General features: G+C 44.6%; 1 non-coding gene across 1 annotated transcript; it reads left to right on the top strand.

Annotated features, from left to right (window-relative positions):
- The first annotated feature begins 365 nt into the window (after window positions 1-365).
- On the top strand, window positions 366-3266 carry LOC109748510 (uncharacterized). The gene is made up of 3 exons (XR_012203283.1): window positions 366-665; window positions 1137-2629; window positions 2710-3266. It is a non-coding gene; the product is annotated as an uncharacterized protein (transcript).
- Window positions 3267-9834: the final 6568 nt, after the last annotated feature.

Below are 9834 nucleotides of genomic sequence, written 5' to 3'. Positions count from 1 at the left end.
GAGATGCGCCCCTGGACTGTTCTACTGCATTGACCTATTGTGTATGTGTTTTCACTGTTAACATAGAGATAAAGAGAGGGAGTGAGGGGAGAGAGAGAATAAGGCCCCGTTCGGAAGCAGTCCACGAGTTGGCTTCTGAAAATCCATCCGAGAAGCGGCACCGAACGGCTCCGCTTCGAGAAGCTGGCTCCGTGGATACAAGAATCAGCAGTGCAAATATGTGCGGAGACGAGAAGCTACGCTGGCCCAGCTTCACAAATAACAGAAGCGGGAGTTTCTCAAAATTACGGTGCTACTGCCACCGTGAAGTAACCAAATCGAATCGTTTCCCTGGACTCCTCTGCCGAGTCCCTCCTCTGCTCTTGCAACCTCCTATGCTCGTACAGAAAAGAATGGGGATGTGTTGTCGCAACCCTAGCCGCCGCCCCGTCGCCGGCCGGCCGGCGCGCCGCCGTCCGCCGCCGCCCCTCGGATCTACGCCTCGTCCCGCAAGTCTCCGTCCATCGCCGCTCGAAGCAGCCACCCAAAGTCCCCGAGCACGCCCTGTCTTCTCCCCATCTGCCGCCACTCCCTCCGTTGGTCGCCGCAGGCAGCCGCACGACGTAGAGCTCCTGACGGGTCTGGCCGCAAGATCCACGCCGGAGAAGCCATTCCCCCAGCTCAAGGTGAGCAGCCACCTCCCCCCTCTTGTAGTACTTTGATTCAGCCTAGTTCGTGCACTGTCTGTGGATAGCTCCAATATCTTGTGATATGAAACTGATGTGTGCACCTTTTCCATATATACGTGTAGTGTAGTTTGTAGTGATATGAATTGACTTCAGATCGAATCAATAATTTCCTCATGTTGGTAGTACATGTTAATGCTGGTACTGTTTATTTTCCATATATTGGGCACAAGATTGTATACTGATGGATGCTGATTGTTTGCTTCATATTCATGCTGCTACTGATTGTTTGTGAGATGGTAGTGATTGTTTCCCATATATTTGGACACATGATTATATACTAATGGACGCTGATTGTTGGTACATGTTCATGATGCTATTGATTTTGGTATCTATTTGTGAGATGGTACTGAATGTGTGGCATATATTTTGAGGTAATGTGTATCCGTAAAGTAATATCATTTTGTATAGAAATGTCGTCAAGTGGGTCTGCCGAATGGACCGATGAGAATACTCGGATTATCGTGGAGTTGTTTGTGAAACAAGTGAAGGCTGGAAACATGCCAAGCACTCATTTGACACCCAGTGCATATGATGAGGTGGGAAAGGAATTCTTGATGAGAACTGGACTTGAGTACACACCAAAGCAAGTGAGGAACAAATGGACCAAGCTAAAACGTGAGTACAACACATTCAAGAAGCTCAAGTTGCGCGAGACTGGAGGGGGTTGGGACTTTGAGAAAAACACTGTGAAACAAGATAATGAGTGGTGGAAAAAGGCAAAAGTTGTAAGTTCTCATGCTTACGTTTCTCACAAAATAAAATGTAAACTTGTCATGCTTTATGTACTAATGTCCCAGGTTGTGGAAAGTTCAAGAAGCATGGACTTCGTAATGAAGAAGGCTTGCGCATCTTGTTTGAGGATATCAGTGTTGATGGCACTGACCATTGGAACCCCGCATCTGGTCTGCCTCCCCCCTCTAGTTCGGCATTGAAAACCGCCTTGAATGTTGATGAAATCACCGATCTTGATTTGGAGGATGATACCGAAGAGCAACCTTCTCCGACAGTAGCTAGTTCATCTAAAGTGAGGCTTGGGGTCACGATTCCGGAGAAGAACAAGAAACCAAAGACTGCACAAGTGATGCAAGAGGAGATTATAAAGATTAGTTCTATTCCCCAGGCTTCACACACATCGTTTCAGTCTTTCCTAAAGAAAGATGAGACCGTTTCTGTTGCCTCTACCATGGATTTAGTTCGTGATTGTGGCGTAATAGACGGCACTGATGAGCATTTCATTGCAACTGAGCTCTTTCTGAAGAGAGAGCAAAGAGAGATGTTCTTGCACATGACATCCGACTCTCGAAAGGGTTGGCTGCGTAGGAGGTTTGACCTCAAGTATGGGAACTAGTTTGTTCTATCTTATCTTAGCTATGGGAACAATATTTATGCGTATGTTGGTGAACCTATTATTATCTTGTGCTATCGGTACAATATTTATGCCTATGTTGGCGAACCTATTATTATCTTGTGCTATCGGTACAACATTTTATGCCTATGTTGGCGAACCTATTATTATCTTGTGCCCGGAACAATATTTATGCTTATGTTGGTGAACATATTGCTTTGCTTGATGCTAACTATTGTTTGATATGGCAGATGTCATCGGATAGTGATAGTGAGGATGACAATAGTTATGAAACAATGAGGAATTTGGTTATGCATCAACAACATAATATGAACATGCTTTGTTCGGGTGCAGCAGTCATATTTGGCAAGTATTGTGAAAGTTGGGTGATGAAGGCCGAGCCTCGGAAATCTATTTTGAGTGGATTTGGATGGCTTCAAGAGACTATTGCACTTTACTTATGCTTCAATTGGGCAACCTGGTTCTATACATGATACAAATGTGTTATACCATGCAATTGAGAAGGACAGGCCCTCCTTCCCCCATCCTCCAAAGGGTGAGCATTTCTTTTCATTACAAGTTTACACATGATGTACTTTATCCTCCAACTAACATGTATGTGTGTTGTCAATTTAGGCAAGTATTACCTTGTAGATGCCGGGTATCCTAATAGAGATGGATATCTAGCACCATACAAAGGAGAACGGTATCATGTCCCCGACTTTCAAAGAGGTGCACCTCCAAATACTCCTAAGGAGAAGTTCAACAAGATTCACTCCTCCAAACGCAATTGCATAGAGAGAACCTTTGGAGTGTGGAAAATGAAATGGCAAATTCTCCTCAAGATGCCAAACTACTCGTTCCAAACACAGATGAAGATAGTTGCAGCTACTATGACATTGCACAACTATGTTCGCCTCCATGACAAAGATGATATCCACTTTGTTCGATGTGAAAGGGATCCGGATTATGTTCCAACAATCCCGGATAGATATAAGAAGTATGTTATTCCTTCAAGTGCATCAGATGCTTCAACTTCGGAGGCAAGTGCTCCTGACATGGATAGGTTCAGGAATGAACTAGCTACCGCCATTGCTCTTGGTTGGTGAAGTCATGGTCATGTTCTATAAATATTTGTATCCGTTTTGATTTGCAAACAGATGCAAATTTGAGAAAGCTTTTGTCGTTGGACATATCTCAAACCTTGTGGTTCTTTATCTAAACTTGGTGAAATTCAAAAATCTGCATGTTCATTACATTATTTGCACCTGTACTACCCAAAACTGCTCTCTGACTACCCAAAACTGCTATCTGTACAGCCAAAATCGCAGAAACATACACAGAAAAAAAAACAAGCAGCTTTGTAATCTGGCCTGCAGTACTCTTTTCAGCCCAGCCTACCTTCCTCACAAAATCGGGCCATGAAGCAGCTCCCCCGAATGGGCTTCAGGCTCCCTTCCTGGGCTGCCAGCCCATGCAGCAGAACTGGAGCGTCCTGAGCAGCCGAACGAATCTGGCTCCCATGGGAAGCTGGCTAGCGCTGGCTCCCACGAGAAGCTGGCTTTGCGGGAGCCAGGCGACGTTCCGAACGGGGCCTAAGTAGGGCGCAACAGTTATGGCGAGCTTACGACTCTTTCCATTAAGCGATGAGAAAAAACTAGATCAGTCAAAACCAAAATATATACGTGGTAATAGGTAACTACACCCATGATCAGACCTATGGGAGATGTTGTGAGAAACCAAACCGCAACACAGAACTCAAATATGCAGAATACAGGTGAACCAACTTGTGGTTGCATGGTTAGAAGGGCAGTAATATCCCCAACCCATATTTTCCTGGATTTATTTGACCTTCGGGTGATGTGCGTTCATTTGGAGGAGATGTTCCCATTGACTATGAGAAAGTCTGTGGCGACCTCGTCAATCACAAAATTATTTGCTATCTCGGTCTCTTGGTGGTGGTCACACAAGTAGGGTGTCTGTGCACGCGTTTATAGGAATGAGTGTATATGCGTACGTATGAGCATCTGTTGAGTTCAAAAAATATGTAGCATACACGGAAACGATGGAGCGGCCCTTAAAAGAAAGACGATGAAAAGGGGCAAGAACATAGCAACAATGCGTGATTTTTTTTTTTTGCATGGTTCACAAATATGTGTATACTCTGTACACATGTGACCTTGGTTTTAAGTGATGTATATTTCAAAATCCAATTTGTCTCTAGGGAGCATATGCTCCTACGCGACAAAAATGTATTTGCAAACGTAAAAAAAATCTAAAAGAAAAATATGTCATTGTCACACTCAAATGCTACCTTCAAATTATTTGGGGGGGGGGGGGGGGGGGGGGGTGGAGTTAAGCATTTTGACCTGTGAAAAAAAAGGCCAAATGTCAAATGTTAGCTCCAAATGTTATATACTTCAATTTTTTTAACCGATGAAGCACTATTCCATTTCACATGAAAATTCTCAGGTCCGCTAGTTACAGTACTATGAACATCTGCACAACAATTAAGAACTTTTAAAATAAATTTAGTATTTATTTTAAATTTACGAGCATATGCTTCCCAGAGTCAAACGGCCATCCCGTATCATTTTAATATTAGAAGCACAGAGCAGAATAATCCAGAGGTGCGTATAGATGAGCTTGTCAGCGCTTGCTAAGCCGTGACTGGCTGCTATGTCTGCGGTATATCCCATGTAACCCAATGTGCCATGGTACTGTCCTGTCTACTTCTTTACTCTGCTTGATATATACGGTCATGTGGGTTTCAACTTCAAAGTTCAACTTAGGCATGTGCCTCGGTATATTTGATGGGTTTCAACTTCAAAGTTCAACTGAGGCATGTGCCACGATATATCTGATATCTCTAGCTGTTACAGAAGACTCCTCGTGCGGAGGTTATTTGTATCTGCTGAAACTGACGCTTAAATGATTACGTTCATAAAATAGTTGAGATTTTGTGGCGCGCGGTGCCACGGTTCACTTTGCTGCGGACGATATATGGATCAGGATTACCCCCGTCCTGCTCCTTCGCAACCCCCCCCCCCCCCCCCCCCCCCCCCCCCGGCGATAGGGTTTCGGCTGTCGCCACCCTCTCATCGCCATCACTAGAGCGCCACGGGGCAAATCCCAGACGGGGGATGATGGCGGCGGCGGAGCCTTCCTCCATTGTGGCTGTGGGACGCAGTTGGGGTGGAGATCCACGTGGGTGTCCTTCTTTGACGTGTGCGTCCTTCGGCATCGGCAGCACAGCGACGAGGACTCTTTCGCCGTCGACGGCTCACCAAGGTGGAACGGCGGTTCCTGGCAGTGGTGACACTGCGGCGGCTCCGGTCGTTGGTGATTTCCCGGCGGCAGGAATGTCCCCACGGGTCGTGCTAGAAGACGGTGGAGGAGGATCTGGTGGTCCAATCGGTGATGGGTGCGAGTTTGCAAGCGAAAACTTGGTGCGGCCTCAACCGGAACCGTCAACGGCGACGCCTGCAGGAGTTGTTACCTTACTGGAAGCGTTGTGGGGCGATTGGTGTTCCCTGTGTGCCCCAGGGGAAACTCGGCCTTTCCGGATTGGATGATGGTCAGGATCCTGCGTCGGCACCCCCATGGAGGCATCATCTTTGGGGCAGTACATCAGCTGGAGGGACAAGTGTTTGGCATCGGTGGCCAGGCGCAGGACTCAGTATGCTTCTCGTGCGTTGACCAAGGTGGAGCGGCATGGCATCTACGATATCAACGACGGCGGGTCTTGGAGGCAAGGTGAAGTGAGGTCTCGCCGCTGAATATCGTTTGATGGGCGTGCACAGGAGGGTGGCACCGTCTAACGCCGTGGTGGCGTCGACGATAGATGGGTCTGACAAGGTCAATGCATTGATTACTCCTGAAGATGGGACGACGGAATGTGGCGGCGGCGGATTCTACATCGTGTATATGCGATGCACGCTGATGGTCTGCTAGACCGGTTGGTGCTCCTGACTAGCCGGCGTGCGGCTTGTTGAGGCTACCGGGTTTCATGGTGTGTGTTGGCGTGATGTCGGACACATCATAAACCTTGTAGGTAGGGCGACAATTTTCGCCAGGAACATGACCTTCGATTGATTCTTGTATTTATTTTGTAAGGCCTTGTTGAATAATATAATAAATATGGTTGTGTGCATCGCTCGATGCAGAGGCGGGGTTTATCCTCCTCTTCGAAAAAAAGTGCACCACAGATGCTAAATCAGGGCGGATCCAAAAAATTTAGCAAATGAATTCCCTCTATAATTTAGCCAACGGCTGTATTGTACACTCCTTGCTAATTGTCTTCAGCATGATTTGTAATCCTACAGAGTAATCAATCAAGCTCTTTTGATTCGAAAAAAAAAAACCTGCACCACCGAGAGGGCCAATCCCTTTTGGAAAAAGTCCAAAACAAACCCTGAACTCATAGACGAAAGCTAAATTAAACCCTGAACTTTAAATCTCTGAAATTAGCACACTGAACTATCTAATCCCGGTCTATTTTAAACCTTGAGTGCGTTTCCAAACAGGGATCATCGACGTGGCATGCTGAACCCGGGATGGTTGGCTGCGGCCAGACTGGGCCGGCCCATAAGGCAGGGGCGAAGTAATTTTTTTTGCAACATTTTCGAACCGCGCTACGTAAAAACGCCCTCTATAATTTAGCCAACGGCTGTATTGTACACTCCTTGCTAATTGTCTTCAGCATGATTTGTAATCCTACAGAGTAATCAATCAAGCTCTTTTGATTCGAAAAAAAAAAAACCTGCACCACCGAGAGGGCCAATCCCTTTTGGAAAAAGTCCAAAACAAACCCTGAACTCATAGACGAAAGCTAAATTAAACCCTGAACTTTAAATCTCTGAAATTAGCACACTGAACTATCTAATCCCGGTCTATTTTAAACCTTGAGTGCGTTTTCAAACAGGGATCATCGACGTGGCATGCTGAACCCGGGATGGTTGGCTGCGGCCAGACTGGGCCGGCCCATAAGGCAGGGGCGAAGTAATTTTTTTTGCAACATTTTCGAACCGCGCTACGTAAAAACGTTCAAAAAGAAGAGCCCTGCCAATCGACCTTGCGACCTGACGCTCGTCAAATCCTCCTGCTAGCCACTTTAACCGCTGGCTTTTGGTGGCATAAGTGAAGCACGATAATATTTAAACACACGCAGCATGGAGGTTTGAAAACATTTTATGTAATATTTCGAAACATTTCCTTGAAAATTGCCAACAATTTTGAAATCCGAATATTCTAACAACCAAAAAAATAATTTTTAAAATTATAAAAAAAATTTGGAGTTACGAACAGTTTTTGAAAAACATACATTTAAAAAAAAAATCTGAACCATTTTTAACGCTCCGAACATTCTTTAAAGTGCGAACACTTTTTGGCAAAAAATAAAAAATAGTTCAAAACACAAACGACTTTGAAACCTGAACAAATTTTCCCATTTTAAAGTTTTTTAGAAAGTGTTCACATTCTAAAATATTGTTCAGGTTTCCAATTTTGTTCCCGTTTTTAAAAAACATGTTTATCTTTAAAAATGTTCATACTTTAAAAAATTGTTTTCGCTTTAAAATTTAGTTCAGGTTTCAAAAATTGTTTGTGATTTGAAAATTTCTTTCACGTTAAAAATGGTTCATGTATAAAAAATATTCAGGGATTTAAAAAAGGTTCATGTTTGAAAATTTCATTCTGTGTTTTTTTAAATCACAATTCCAAAAATTGTTAAATTTTTTGCAAAATATGTTTGGAACTGGAAAAACTCTTTGTTGCTTTTAAGAATATCCGAATTTAAAAAATGTTGATTATTTTCAAGAAAATGTTTAAAATTCTTAAATGTTTCCGAACCTCGATGCTATGTAGTCTTGTTAAATACATCCGCGCTTCACGTTTGTCACTAAAAGTTAAGTGGTGGAGTGGCTACACGACAAGGTCAGCAGCGCCAGATCTGAAGTTCGATTACCCCTGGGTATTGTCTTTTTGCTATTTTAAAGTCGAAAAACACGTTTTGTATTTGGTGGGCCGGCCCACTCGCCAACGATCCCGGTTCGACCTGCTACCACATTGATAATCCCTTTGAAAACGCGCTCAAGGTTTAATGTTGACCGGGATTACATAGTTCGGTGTGTTGATTTCAGGGATTTGAAGTTCAGTGTTCGATTTACCTTTCGTCTACAAGTTCAAGGTTTGTTTTGGACTTTTTCCAATCCCTTTCTATCTCTTAACACGCCAGTGTATTGTTGGCAGCTTTCATTGAACGTCCACTGCGTCGAATAGCACTCACCCAAATGTAAATCATGCTTAGTTCCCTTTCACGCATAACCTTTGCTAATGCGTCAACTGCTGCCGGCCTCGCTCCTGGAACCACTGCGCAGAGGCGATACAGGAGGCGATAGTTTGCTTTCCTCTACACAACCGGGCGCCGGCGACGCTGGGTCCTCGTCCGTCTTTGTCTGCCGTTCCAGCGGCGGGAGCGGGCGGGGACCCCAGCAGTTTCTCTCTGGTAGAGGTGTAGGATAGCCATAGAGCCATAGCTTGTTTTCAGAGGCGCTGCTTTAATGGTGGAGACGGCGCCGCGTCGAAATAATTTGCTTCTGCTTTTCCTCCATCTCGGTAGCGCTCTAATGGGCGGTGCCGGGGAGCAAGTGGCTCCGTCTTCTTGCCGATCTTCAGATCCGGTAAGATTTGTGTTTGATGGTCGACGCTCAACACTTTCTCTGATGGTGTTGGTGTCGACTGTTGTGGTTGTGTTTGGTGTCTTGCAATGGTGTGCGTAGCTGGCAGAATGCAGTGGCGTTCCACTTCTTCAATCTCATCGAATGAAGTTGACGGCGCTCGGATCTAGCGGACATGGGGAAGAACCCCGGCCGACGTGCCACAAAGTCTCGGCCTCGTCGCTTGCGGCGGTCCAGTTCATCGGCTCGAAAAGCATCCTTGTATGCAAAGGTGCTCCTCTAGATCTTGGTACGAATGCAGTTCCTCTCTTTCTTCGACGTTGCCTCAGCGGCGATGGAGGACGATGGTGGGCGATGTTTCGACGTGGCACAAGATTCTGTCAAAGTGAAATTCTAGTTTTACTTCTTATGAAGTCTTTGATGCAATATTGCATGACATCTAGGCATGACTACATATGTACTCTTTATAATATGCTTGTCCAATGAAATATATGTGGTTATTAAAAAAAACCTTTGCTAATATGTAGAATATCTGACATTTATGTTGTCATGGTACCAAGAATACAGATGTTTCATAAAGAAAAATAAAAAATAAATTGAATTCTTGTTTTGTCGATACACCATACATGGAAATTAACGGACCTCGATGGCTTGAAACGCCGAATCACTGCAAATTAAAACCTCGTTCCTGTGGTGCGGTCGCAGGAAATGAGAAAATGACGCGAAGAGAAACACACCAGTAATTAATGCGGAAATCCGTTGGTGCTCCCGGGAGCGCGCGCTCCTGCACGCGAAAAAAAAATTTAAAGTGTGAAAATATTTCAAACAAAAATTTGACGCATACATCTTGACATTGCATATGTGCACGTAAGTTTCGGAAAAAATCGATATTTTTTATGGTTTGTGTAAACAAGACAAAAGGATGTCTTGTGAAAAGCATTTTTTAACACCGGATTTTGTCTTTTTCACACGCGACATATCAGTTATCGGTATTTCGCGAAACGACGTTGTGAGCACGTATAGTTTCAAGATGTACGAGCCACGTTTTTGCTTGGAATTTTTTAATATTTTAAAAGGGTCTGTC

The sequence above is a fragment of the Aegilops tauschii genome, chromosome 2 (assembly GCF_002575655.3).
Source record: "Aegilops tauschii subsp. strangulata cultivar AL8/78 chromosome 2, Aet v6.0, whole genome shotgun sequence".
Lineage (NCBI taxonomy): Eukaryota > Viridiplantae > Streptophyta > Magnoliopsida > Poales > Poaceae > Aegilops > Aegilops tauschii.
The sequence above is the reverse complement of the archived record's forward strand: the minus strand, read 5'-3'. Positions and strand labels throughout refer to the sequence as shown.